The 14,749-nt window shown below is 40.5% G+C and overlaps 1 protein-coding gene across 1 annotated transcript in view; it reads right to left on the bottom strand.

Moving 5' to 3' along the window:
• RAVER2 (ribonucleoprotein, PTB binding 2) overlaps positions 1-14,749 on the bottom strand; it is a 136,511-nt gene that overhangs the window by 116,155 nt on the left and 5,607 nt on the right. The gene's annotated exons all lie outside the window — the stretch shown is intronic.

A 14,749-nucleotide genomic window follows, 5' to 3' on the forward strand; every position in this document is an offset into this window, starting at 1 on the left:
TGATCTACCTCCTAAAGCAATGAAAATAAAAACAAAAATAAACAAATGGGACCTAATTAAACTTAAAAGCTCTTGCACAGCAAAGGAAATCATAAACAAGATGAAAAGACAACCCTCAGGATGAGAGAAAATATTTGCAAACGAAGCAACAAAGGACTAGTCGCCAAAAGACACAAACAGCCCATGCAGCTCAGTATCAGAAAAACAACCCAATCAAAAAACAGGCAGAAGACCTCAATTGACATTTCTCCAAAGAAGACATATAGATGAAAAGATGCTCAACATCACTAATTATTCAGTTCAGTTCAGTCACTCCGTCGTGTCCGACTCTGCGACCCTGTGAATCACAGCATGCCAGGCCTTCCTGTCCATCACCAACTCCCGGAGTCTACTCAAACTCATGTCCACTGAGTCGGTGATACCATCCAGCCATCTCATCCTCTGTCGTCCCCTTCTCCTCCTGCCCTCAATCTTCCCCAGCATCAGGGTCTTTTCCAATGAGTCAACTCTTCGCATGAGGTGGCCAACGTATTAGAGTTTCAGCTTCAGCATCAGTCCTTCCAGTGAACACCCAGGATGATCTCCTTTAGGATGGACTGGCTGGATCTCCTTGCAGTCCAAGGGACTCTCAAGAGTCTTCTCCAACACCATAGTTCAAAAGCATCAATTGTTCGGTGCTCAGCTTTCTTCACAGTCCAACTCACATCCGTACACGACCACTGGAAAAACCATAGCCTTGACCAGATGGACCTTTGTTGGCAAAGTAATTACAGGGAAATATAAATCAAAACTACAATGAGGTTATCAATTCACACCAGTCAGAATGGCCATTATCAAAAAATCTACGAACAGTAAGTGCTGGAGAGGATGTGGAAAAAAGGGAACCCTCCTACACTGCCGGTGGGAATGTAAGTTGATATAGCCACTGTGGAGGACAGTATGGAGGTTCCTTGAAAGACTAAACACAGCAGAACCACATGACCCAGCAACCCCACTCCTGGGCATATGCCCTGAGAAAACCATAATTCAAAAGGACACATGCACCCCAATGTTCACTGCCCCACCAGTCACAACAGCCAGGACAAGGAACCACCCTAAGTGTCCAATGAGAGATGAACAGATACATAAGATGCGGCACATATATACAATGGAATACTGAGTGTGTGTGAGTCGCTCAGGCGTGTCCAACGCTGCAACCTCATGGACTGTAGCCCACCAGGCATCTCTGTCCACAGAATTTTCCAGGCAAGAATACTGGGGCGGGTTGCCACTCCCTTCACCAGGGGATCTTCCCAACCCAGGGATCAAATCCAGGTCTCCTGCATTGCAGATTCTTTACTGAGTCATGACTCAGTCACTAAAAGGAACAAAACAGGGTCATTTGTAAAGACACGGATGGGCCTAGAGTCTGTCATATAGAGTGAAGTCAGAAAGAGAAAAACAAATACTGTGTATTAATGCACATGTGTGGAATACAGAAAAATGGTACAGATGAAGCTATTTCCAAGCCAGGAATAGAGATCCAGACACAGAGAACAGACATATGGACTTAAGGGAAAGAGTGGGGGTGGGATGAATTGGGAGATTGAGATTGATATATATATATACTACCACCTAGTTGGAAGCTGCTATAAAGCTCAGGAAGCTCAGTTAGGTGCACCTGAGGCAGGGGCAGGGGGCACTGGAAGGGAAGTCCAAGAGGGGATATAGGTATGCATATGGCTGATCTACTTGATCATACAATAGAAACCAACACAACTTTGTAAAGCAACTATATTCCATTTAAAAAAAGTTCTGAGCAAAAAGAAAAAATAAAGTGCTCAAAAAAGTTACCCTCTTTACACTAACCTAATACATAACTTACTTCTTTAAAAGAAAATATTTACATACCTCAAATTAACGAATATTATATATCTAGCAATAAGAGGTTCTCCATGAGCAGTTCTTGCTTACAGACATCCCCAAGAGATAGATTTAGATAACTAAAGAAAATGTAGATAGATTTGTTAAATCTAATAGATTTAGATAACCAAAGAAAATTTATTTATTTTCCCAAAGAAAAGCCACACAGAAATCACAATCTCCTCTTCTCTGACACAAGTGTTTTTCTTTCAAACATCCCCTCGATGCATGACTAATTATCACAAATTAAATTGTTTAAAAATAACCCCCATTTGTTATCTCTCAGTTCTGTAGGTCAAAAGTTCTGGCAGGCTCAAATGAATTCTCAGGGTCTCTCAAGGCCAAAATCAAGGTCTTAGGCAGGCTGAGCTCTTATCTGGAAGCTCTAAGGAAGAATGCACTTCCACTCATGAAGGCAGTTAGCAGAATCCAGTTTCTTGCAGTTGTTGAACTGAAGTCCCCATTCTCTTGCTGGTTGTCAGTTGGGGACCACACTCAGCATCTAGAGACGGCTCTAAAATCCTTGTTATGTGGACCCCTCCATCTTCAAATCCAGCAACAGTGCATCAAATCCTTCCTGTGCTTCAAATCATCTGATGTCTCCGTCTGCTAACAGCTGGAGAAAATGCTGCTTTTAAAGGACTAGTATGATCAGATATGGCTCACCTGGATAATCTCCCTTTTGATAATCCCAAATCAACTGCGTAATAACCTTGATTAGATCTGCAAAAATTCTCTTTTGTCATGTATGTAACAATCACACATGTGATACCTCGTCATAGTCACAGTTTCATGGATTAGAAATCTTGGGGGGCTAGTTCTAAATTCTGCCCACAACAATCACTAATAATAGATAACACTGTACCCTCGCTGGTGGCTCAGTGGTAAAGAACCTGCCTGCCAATGCAGGAGACGCATGTTCAATCCCTGGGTCAGGAAGATCCCCTGGAGAAGGAAACGGCAGCCCACTCCAGTAATTTTGCCTGGGAAATCTCACGGACACAGGAGACTGGTGGGTTATAGCCCATGGTGTCACAAGAGTCAGATGTGACTTAACGACTAAACAACTGTCCCTTAAACATACTTTACATCAAATATCTTATTTAATACCTCAGGTTTCAGAGCTCAAGCAAGGTGAGAAGGACACTTGCCCAGAAGGAAAACCCAGCACAGAGTGTTAAGAACTGAAGCAGGATAGGAGGCCTTCTGGCCAGTAGAACAGCCCAGCGCAGGAAGAAGGAGCTTAAATCCTTCTTGATGAAGTGGGCATCTGCATGGGAGAGGAGACAGTTTCCTCACAGTGGTGATGGGAGACTACTTACTCACAGGAGAATTGTTCAACTAAGTAAGTATGTTAAGGACAATAAACATCACGTTTCTCACTGTCAGAAAAAGAAGGAACAAATATGGATTGGGAGAGAGCTAGCAAGAAATCCATTATGTTAGACTGCAATCTGATACATCAGTGTGAACTCATTACTCTCGATAGATAAAGGTGGAAATACATGTGTGTACATAATACCTACGCTCGTATATTCTAGAGCTTTGCCTACTAAGAGCAATTGACAGCAGTGACATCTCAGAGGCAGTGAGTACATCTAGGTCCCAGATCCTGGCTTCTTCACATCATTTCCCCCAAAAGAAACAAGGCTCTGTAATGGTCATCCAGACTGCCACCACAAAATATCACAGGCAACAGAAACCTAACCTACCTCACAATTCTGAAAGCTAGAACGCCAAGATCAAGGCCCTACTTGGTTGGCTTCTGCTGAGATCTTCTCCCTGGGGTGTACATGGCCGCCTCCTCACTGTGTCCTCCCACAGCCTCTCCTTGCTGACTGTACTCACTGGGGCAGGGCTGGGGGTGAGGCACACAGCAGAGAGTCCTCTGGTGTCTTTTCTTCAATGACAATCGTCCTATCAGACCAAGGCCATACCTTTATGACTTCCTTTAAAGTTAATTACTTCCACAGAGACCCCAGCCATACTGGCACTTAGGGCTTCAATACATGAATTTGGGGGAACACAACCCCAATGAAATGGAGGATTCAAGGGCTAAAGCAGTGGTCCCAAATCTTTTTGGCACCAAGGACCGGTTTCGTGGAAGACAATTTTTCCACAGAGCAGGCAAGGGATGGGGATGGTTTGGGGATAATTAAAGCACATTAAATTTATTGTGCTCCTATAAGAATCCAATGCCTCCACTGATCTAACAGGAGACGGCGCTCTGGTGGAAATGGGAGCGATGGGGAGCGTCTGTAAACACAGATAAAGCTTGGCTTGCTTGTGCGCCTCTCACCTCTGGCTGTGCGGCCCGGTTTCTAACTGGCCACAGGGCAGTACCAGTCCACAGGGTTTGAGACCCCTGGGCTAAAGCACAAAAAGTAACAAGCTACAACACCTTATTGTGTCAAAAACCAAGGAACTGCTCAGTGAATGACAGGGACACGACAAAAGTATATCAGGCCAAGAGACAAGATATAGAAGCAACCTAAGTGTCCACGAAAAGATGAATGGATAAAAACAGATATTGTATATGTACACACAATGGAATATTAGCTTAAAATAATGATTAATAATTAGTTTAAAATAATGTTAAAAATAATGGAATTTTGCCATTTGCTATGACATACTTAGACCTGGAAGGTATTATGCTTAGTGAAATAAGTCAGACAGAGAAAGACAAATACTGTGTTATCACTTACATGTGGAATTCAAAAAATAAAACAAAGAAAGAAATGAATATAACAAAATAGAAACAGATTTACTGACACAGAGAACAGACTAGTGGTTACCAAGGGGACAGAGATGGGGAAAGGGCACAAGAGATAGGGGTAGGGGATGAAGAAGTACAAAGCACCATGTATTAAATAAGCAAGATATAAGGATGTAATATATGACACAGGGAATATAGCTAGAATATAGTTAATATTTCATTACTTTAAATGCAGTATAATCTATAAAAATACTGAATTACTATGTTCTACACTTGAAACTAATCCAACATTGCAAATCAACTATAATTTACAAAAAAAAAAAAAGGACCCATTCCTTAAGTGTGAGAACCAAACTGGTGACTTGTTTCCAAAGAACAGTGAACAGGGGGAAAAAAAAGAATCTTTAAAAAGAAGTGATGTAGCAGATATAATTTTAAACAAATGATCAAGGTTAACATCACCAGTAGAAGTCATGCTGATGACATGTACCCCATCAAACAACATGATCAGAAGTGGACTTCACCTGTGTGGAATTCTTCCCAAAATTCCATAACCCTGATCTCCCATAATAAAATGATTATACAAACCCAAGGTGAAGGGCGTTCTAAAAAATTTCTGACCGAATTATCAAGTCATGAGAAACAAAGACAAGACTAAGAAACAGGTGCATAATGGAGACTGAGGAGATGTGCTAACTAAATGCAATGTGGTACCTGCAACAGGTAACCTGCAACAGGAAAAGGACATACGCGAGTAAACAAATGAAATCCAAGCAAAGTCTACAGTTAAGTTAATAATAATGTACCAATGTTACTTCCTTAGTCTTAACTAGTTTACCTTGATTACAAGATGTGACATTAGGGGAAACTGGGTAGAGAATATATGGGAACTCCACATACTACCTTTGTAACTTTTTCTGTAAATCAAAAGTTAATCCAAAATAAAAAGTTTATTTAAAAAAGGAAATAGGGGCCAGCTTAAAGAAGCTCCCATTGTCCAAATGTAAAACAATTAAGGCATAAAAGTAAGTAATGATAGTAATGGAGCATAACTCACTGAACAACATAGGAAACCAAGAGTTTACTTTTGATATAAAGTAATAAATTAATAAATTGAACACCAGAAAGGGAATACAGGCATACTTCAGAGATACTATAGGTTTGGTTCCAGGTCACTCAATAAAGTGAATATCCAAACAAAGTGAGACACATTTTTTTTTTGCCTTTCCAGTGCATATGAAAGTTATGTTTACACTATCCTGTCATATTAAGTGTGCAGTAGCACTGTCTTAAAAAAAGCACATAATTTAAAAATACTTAACTGTGGAAAATTCTGAAAGAGATGGGAATACCAGACCACCTGACCTGACTCTTGAGAAACCTGTATGCAGGTCAGGAAGCAACAGTTAGAACTGAACATGGAACAACAGACTGGTTCCAAATAGGAAAAGGAGTACGTCAAGGCTGTATATTGTCACCCTGCTTATTTAACTCATATGCAGAGTACATCATGAGAAATGCTGGGCTGGAAGAAGAACAAACTGGAAGCAAGATTCCCAGGAGAAATATCAATAACCTCAGATATGCAGATGACACCACCCTTATGGCAGAAAGTGAAGAAGAACTAAAGAGCCTCTTGATGAAAGTGAAAGAGGAGAGTGAAAAAGTTGGTTTAAAGCTCAACATTCAGAAAATGAAGATCATGGCATCCGGTCCCATCACTTCATGGCAAATAGATGGGGAGACAGTCGAAACAGTGTCAGACTTGATTTTTGGGGGCTTCAAAATCACTGCAAATGGTGACTGCAGCCATGAAATTAAAAGACACTTACTCCTTGGAAGGAAAGTTATGACCAGCCTAGACAGCATATTAAAAAGCAGAGACATTACTTTGTCAACAAAGGTCCATCTAGTCAAGGCTATGGTTTTTCCAGTGGTCATGTACGGATGTGAGAGTTGGACTATAAAGAAAGCTGAGTGCAGAAGAATTGATGCTTTTGAACTGTGGTATTGGAGAAGACTCTTGAGAGTCCCTTGGACTGCAAGAAGATCCAACCAGTCCATCCTAAAGAAGATCAGTCCTGGGTGTTCATTGGAAGGACTGATGCTGAAGCTGAAACTCCAATATTTTGGCCACCTGATGGGAAGAGCTGACTCATTTGAAAAGAACCTGATGTTGGGAAAGATTGAAGGCGGGAGGAGAAGGCGACGACAGAGGATGACATGGTTGTATGGCATCACTGACTCAATGGACATGAGTTTGGGTAAGCTCCGGGAGTTGGTGATGGACAGGGAGGCCTGGTGTGCTGCAGCTCATGGGGTCGCAAAGAGTCAGACATGACTGAGCGGCTGAACTGAACTTGTTAAAGAATTGCTCTCCATCATCTGAGCCTTTAGCACATCGTACTCTTTTTGCAGTAGTACCAAAGATCACTGATCACAGATCCATCACAAATGTAACAATGAAAAAGTTGGAAATACTACAAAAATTGCCAAAATGTGATACAGAGACACAAAGTGAGCAAATACTGTTGGGAAAATGGTGCTGAGAGACTTGCTTGATAAACTTTCAACTTGTAAAGAAAATGCAGTATCTGTGAAGTGCTAATAAAGCAAAGTACACTAAAATGAGGTATGCCTGTTTTAATTGAGGTATCTCATTTCAAAATCTTTATTAATTACAAATAGAATTACAAATCTGCTTGTAGAAGCCCGGCAGATACCACTTTTAACAAAGTCAGAGGGATCAAGATAACTTTACCAACAATGGGAAAATTCTACAGCATGTATCACCCCGTGATGTTCCTGCCAAGGCTATATAACATGAATCTAATTATGCAGAACTAACTTAATTATAAAGAATACCCAAATTGAAGGACACTCTATAAAGTAACTGGCCTGTAATCTTTGAAAGGGTTGAGATTGTAAAAGACTAGTTATTTCAGACTGAAGACTAAAAAGACACGACTAAGTGCAGTATGTGATTCTGAACTGGATCCTTTCACTATAAAAGATATTAATGGGAAAACAGGCAAAACTTACACGTGATCTGAAGACTAGATGGCAGAGCTTTTAGTTTCATGGTTCAGTTCCATTGTTCAGTCGTGTCCGACACTTTGCAATCCCATGGACTGCAGTACGCCAAGAGCCTACTCAAACTCACATCTATCGAGTCGGTGATGCCATCCAACCATTTCATGCTCTGTCGTCCCCTTCTCCTCTCACCTTCAATCTTTCCCAGCATCAGGGTCTTTTCCAATGAGTTAGTTCTTCATATCAGGTGGCCAAAGAATTGGAGTTTCAGCTTCAACATCAGTCCTTCCAATGAATATTCAGGACTGATATCCTTTAGGATGGACTGGTTGGATCTCCTTGCAGTCCAAGGGACTCTCAAGAATCTTCTCCAACACCACAGTTCAAAAGCATCAATTATTCGGCCCTCAGCTTTATGGTCCAACCCTCACATCCATACATGACTACTGGAAAAACCATAGCTTTGACAAGATGTACCTTTATTGACAAAGTAATGTCTGTTTTTTAATATACTGTCTAGGTTGGTCATAGCTTTTCTTCCAAGGAGCAACAGTCTTTTAATTTCATGGCTGCAGTCACCATCTGCAGTGATTTTGGAGCCCAAGAAAATAAAATCTCTCACTGTTTCCATTGTTTCCTATCTATTTGCCATGAAGTGATAGGACTGGATGCCATGATCTTAGTTTTTTGAATGTTGAGTTTCAAGCCAACTTTTTCATGGTAGTTTCACAAAAGTTTCACAGTAATGATGTGTTTATGCTGGAGAAAGTCCATATTTTTAAGAAATACACAATAAAAGTCCTCAGGTTAATAGAAAGTAGGTCAGTACTCTCTCAAACAGTTCAGGAAAAGTAAGATATTTGTACTTATAACTTTTCTGTAAGTTTGTGATTATTTCAAAATTTAAAACTTTCCAGATTCAAATGTTCTTGTTTATTGCTGTTACTTCTTTTTTGTTTGTTTGTTACTTCTATTCTAGATCAGGATGCAAAAAAACTAGCAAGATATAAAGTCAGAGAGATGGAGACTAATCTGAAATCAAAAGCAAGCAGCTGAACTTGAGGGTAACAGAAGATTCAAAGTTCAGGAAATAAAGGCAAGCTGGGAACTACAGCAGATAATCTCTATAGTGGGATAAGGAAAGATATAAAAACTTATTGGCTAGGGCAAAGGAAGTGAGGTGGGGCTGGGTGAAAGGTGATGGCAGGAAAGAGGCAAAGAATACGTGTGCAAATACAGGCTCAAACAAATGCAATTCTAATGCTATATTGGTAACAAAGGTTTAACAGAAAGCTCCAAACTCACAAAGCAAAAGCAAACTCACAAACTCATTAGCATAAGAATCTAAAGGAAATCTAATGATGGTAAATAAGCTCAAAATTAAGCATAAAAAAAAAATTAAGCATCAAACGCCTAGAAAACAAATTTAGGGACACACAATAAGTTAGGACTCAGAAATCTAACAAAGAAGAAATTTATCATAGCAATAGTTACTGTGAACAGTCTTGATATGCTTTTAAAAGAGAAACCTTAGCATCCACACATGTTAAGTGGGAAATAATACATTATAGTATCTTAGACTCTAAGAAAAAAAATTCTAAACATCTACTCTGTGCCAGGCATACTATGTAAAGTGTTAGTAATACCGCATAACCAGAGAACAACGAACATTGACATCAAACCTGAGTGACATAGGTGACTTTCTTAGAAAGAAAATTAAGAAGCCTGATTTATTTCTTGCCCAGAAAGAGGACCATGCCACCTATGCATAAATGTGGCCCACAGAAGTTTCTGCTGAAAACTCTTCTCAGTAAGCAGCTTTGGACCTGTTCAAGTGGCCCATACTCAAATGAAGTCCCAAAAACATGATCAAAATTATAATAGTGTGGAAAGGTGTTCCTCAATCTAAGTATAATATCTCCCAGAATGAGATCAGAGGTAAATTGCAAAAGATCTACAGCACCTTGAAATTACATGCAGATTTCTATGTGCCTATGAACATTAAAAGGGATTCCCTAATAGCTCAGTTGGTAAAGAATCTGCCTGCAATGCAGGAGACCCCAGTTCTATTCCTGGGTTGGGAAGATCTGCTGAAGAAGGGATAGGCTACCCACTCCACAGTATTCTTGGGCTTCCCATTTGGCTCAGTTGGTAAAGAATCCGCCTGCAATGCGGGAGACCCCAGTTTGATCCCTGGGCTGGGAAAATCCCCTGGAGAAGGGAAAGGCTACTCACTCCAGTATTCTGGCCTGGAGAATTCCATGGACTGTATAAGTCCATGGGGTCGCAAAGAGTCGGACACGACTGAGCAACTTGCACATGAGCATTAGAACTTTTCCGAAGAGAGGGCCTACAGATTTCAACCTATTCACAAGCCATAAACAGTTGACTGATAGAATAATTATATGTGAATGGAGTTCACTGCCAAAAAAGCTAACACAGTCTTACAATGCAAAATGTGTTCATCTTACAAGCTAATCCTGAAAGCCTGCCATGTGCCAGACACATTAACAGAAGCACAGCATTTTAGAACAAATAGGTGGGCAGTCTCCTTCTGTATTAAACTTCCCGTGGAACAACGTGTCAGCTTCTAGGTTAAACACTGGTGACACCAAGGTAAATATTACATAACCCTGTCCTTCGAAACACATAGGATACAGGGTATGTATGGGAATTACAATCATAATACAGGGTGGGTTAAGAATATAACTTTGGAATCAAAAAGACATTAGCATTTCTCCACTCTACCAACAAGCTGAATGACTGCACAGACTGCTTGACATTAATTTTGCATCTCTGTTTCCCTATCAATAAAATGAGAATTAAAAAATTCTGATCTCACAGCCATGAAAAAAGTATTAAATATAATGCAAAAGCAGCACAGTGCCTAGCAACGGTTGTTTAGTTGCTAAGTCCTGTCCAACTTCTTTGCAACCCCATGGACTGTAGCCCGCCAGTTTCCTCTGGCCACGGGATTCTCCAGGCAAGAATACTGGAGTGGGTTGCCATTTTCTTCTCCAGGGGATCTTACTAACCCAGGGATTGAATCCACATCTCCAGCATTGGCAGTTGAATTCTTTACCACTGTGCCACCAGAGCAGGCCTCCAATAAATGAAGATTATTATCATTATTATAGAAATTCAGAGAAAAGAGACTTTGCTCCAGCTGAGAGATGACAAGGAGATCTCAACTAGACTACCATACTCAATTCTATGTGCCACATTTTATGAGATCCAATAACAAAATGATAGTGGTGTGTGTTTAGAGAAAAATAACCAAGACGGTGAGGCAACTCAGACTCATGTTCTAAACTGAGTGGTCTGAAGGAAGCAAGGTTATAAGTTAAAAAAGAGAATATCATAATTTCTCCATGCTACTAGAGGAGAAAAGTTGGGTCAAGAAATCAAAATTTCAGGGAAATAGATTTTATATATTTAATATAAATAAGACATTTATAACAACAAAAGCTGTCTGAAGATGAAGCAGGATATCTTACAAAGAAGTGATTTCTTTGAGACTAAACATGTTAAAAATGTGCTGGAATCCATGTGTTTAGGACCCTGCAAATTGTATTCATGCAATGCAGGAGACCCGAGTTCAATCCTTGAGTCGGGAAGATCTCCTGGAGGAGAGCAGGGCAACCCACTCCAATATTCTTGCCTGGAGAACTCCATAGACAGAAGAGCCTGGTGGGCTACAGTTTATGGGGTTGTGAAGAGTCAGATAAGACTGAGCAACTAACACACTATTCAACAAAAGGGTTAGATAAAACATCTTCTACCATCCTTTCCACTAAGGTTTCATGTTTTTTAAATTAAAATTCTGTATTATTTAGGATACTACTGGTTGTAATAACATAAGATCCACTTGGAAAAAGAATAGTTATGACAAACCTAGACAGCATATTAAAAAGCAGAGACATCACTTTGCCAACAAATTGTCAACAAAGGTCCGTATAGTCAACGTTATGCTTTTTCCAGTAGTCATATATGGATGTGAGAGTTGGACCATGAAGAAGGCTGAACACCAAAGAAATGATGCTTTCCAACTGTGGTGCTGGAGAAGACTTTCAAGAGTCCCTTAGAGAGCAAGGAGATGAAACCAGTCAATCCTAAAGGAAATCAACTCTGAATATGCTTTGGAAGGACTGATACTGAAGCCCCAATACTTTGGTTACCTGATGAGAAAAGCTGACTCATTGAAAAAGACCCTGATATGCTGGGAAAGATTGAGGGTAGGAGGAGAAGGGAAGTTAGAGTCTTACATAACTAAGAAATTCAAAGGTAGGTCAAGTGTTAGACACAGTTTGACCAGGGTTCTAGCTCAGCTTCTCTACTCTTTCCTTCCTTCTTTTTTTCTTTTCAGGTCAATTCTCCTTTGGATGTCTGCTTTGTCCTCATAATGTCAGCTGAATCAGAGCAATGAGTCTCTGCATTCATATTCCATGCAAAGAAAGAATTATTTACCTTAACAACCAAAGTCCTAAGCTTCTTTATTATACTAGGCTGAAATAATCACCGTGGCCAAGGGACTACCCTGTGTTGACTGGCATAGGTCCAGGTTACTGCCCATCCTTTAAACAATCCCAATGGCAGAAGTGAAGAATTTCGTTCATTGGTTATGTCACTTGCACAGATGGGGACAGAGAGCAAACCCAGTCAAACCACATCACTAAATAAGGGAGAGGTAGGTCCTCAGAGAAAGATCTGGGTGCTATTAGGAAAAACAAGAAGAAAAAAGGAGACTGAGAAGGTAGGCAACAGCATCAGGGGCTGAGCAAGAAACAGATGGCACGCTCAAAACCTGAGTAGCTGGAGAGAATTTTTGAAAGAAACTATCTTCAGAAGTTCACAGAAAGCCCATGGTTAGCAACCGCCAGTCCACTACAACCCCCAGGCCTAATAAGGCAAGGGGAGTGATTACAACCACGCAGGTAGCCTAGTTGAATGAAAGTGAAAGTCGCTCAGTCGTGTTCGGACTCCTTGCGACCCCATGGACTATATACTCCATGGAATTCTCCAGGCCAGAATACTGGAGTGGGTTGCCATTCGCTTCTCCAGGGGATCTTCCCAACCCAGGGATTGAACCCAAGTCTCCTGCATTGCAGGCGGATTCTTTACCAGCTGAGCCACCTTTGGTTGCATGTAGAGACCCAATGGAAAGAAACTGTGACCTTTGACAGAGGAAACAACCAAGCCCCAGGTAACCTGGAAAATAGGGACCTGGGTGAATAAATGCCTCACTCTCTCCCTCCTCCACCCTTTGATCTCCCCCTAGAGGTTTGGCCAATGCAATCAGAAGTCAGAGAATGGGAGAGCCCTGTTAGTGCAACCCAGAGTAAAGTCAGCCTCCAAGGACACAAAGCAGGTGATAAGGGTGGAGAAAGGTCTGGAGAAACAAGTGGAAGATATTCGGTATAGCAACCAAGGATGGTCTTCTGCAGATAATCATGAGCCAAAACTGATAATACAGACACATGTTCTAAGTGGCCTGATCTTCCCACTTCTCATTCAGTAACCCTCCCTGAACGCTGTCCCCTGTTGAGTAAGGCAACTGCTTCTCAGGCAAACGAAGTAAAAACACACCCAGGATTTCTAGTAAGCAATTACAGATCTTTAAATTTACAGATGATTTGGTTTTCTGTATTTCTATTTTAATATTCTTTCATTAGCCTGTTCTAGCTGGGCTAAGCACAAAGCTTTCTGCCCACAGATGAGACATGAGCCCTGGAGACCCTTAAGGGACAGTAAGTGCAAATAGAACAATCAAGAGACAAAACTCAGGGGGTTAGTAACCCTATTAGCAGCAACAGCCTTTGATTGGAGTTGATCTCATTTAATGCTGCCCTGATCTTCTGAATCTTATTTACAGAACAGTTCTCTTAAATGCAGCCCCTTCTTGAGCATCTCACATAAGACACAGGTGCACCCATCAATGACTGGAAGCTGGAAGTCTCTGCTCTAGCACAAAGCTAACCAGATATTATTGTACTATTTAGAGTAATCTTACACTTTAGAAGCATCATAGCTTAAATAAATGTTAAAATGCTAACCAGCAAAGCTAAATACCACCTACTATATCCCTTCTATGTTGCAAGTCCAAAAATAACTTACAAGCATAACTCATTCATTAATTAGGGAGTGGTCTATAAATCACCTGAAACTTCTCTAGATTGCTCCTTAACACTCAGCATTGTGATGCTAACCACAAAATACTCCTCTTCTCAAATGTGTTTTTAGAGCAAGAATAAGCATTGCTGAAACACTTTTTAAGAATTTCTGCCAAGACTAGAAGTTCACTGAGCCAGTGGTGTCCCAGAAATGTAGAAATATATTCTTTTAGCACCTTTCAGTGTCCTTGTTACACTGGGACACAGGAAATATGTAGAACCCCTAAGTCAACTGTGATTACACTAAAAAAAGAAAATGCGATAGGTAACTTAAGTAGTAGAAACCACTACACTAAGAAAAGTAACTTTTGAAGTAAGCAAAATGACATCCTCAATAAGAAAAAGAATGATTTCATAATGTAAAAACATCCTAGTATTGTCAGGGAAAAGTGACGAATAATAGCCCCAGCTTAAAATGAGGCAATGATTACTGAATATATTGTTAGAGAAAACAAATAAGGTATATTTTAAAATCCCACAGTTAAACAACACAAAGCATGTGAGAAAACTCTACTGGTTTCTGACTAACTTAAAAGAAAAGTGGGAATAGATAGCATTTAAGGAGAAAATCAACCAGAGTTTCCTACATTTGGTAGTTTGCTATTCTAAAAAGTGCTATGCTTTCAAATGGGCCTCCATGAATTAACCATCAAGCTTCTCAATTGACTACCATAATAGAGCACTTTGAAATCAAATTTCAGTTCAGTTGCTCAGTTGTTTCTGACTCTTTGTGACCCCATGGACAGCAGCACACCAGACTTCCCTGTCCATCACCAACTCCCACAGCTTGCTCAAACTCATGTCTATCGAGTCGGTGATGCCATCCAATCATCTCATCCTCTATCATCCCCTTCTCCTCCTGCCTTCAATCTTTCCCAACATCAGGTTCTTTTCCAATAAGTCAAGTTCTTCACATCAGGTGGCCAAA

Source organism: Dama dama, chromosome 20, assembly GCF_033118175.1.
Source record: "Dama dama isolate Ldn47 chromosome 20, ASM3311817v1, whole genome shotgun sequence".
Taxonomy (NCBI): Eukaryota; Metazoa; Chordata; class Mammalia; order Artiodactyla; family Cervidae; genus Dama; species Dama dama.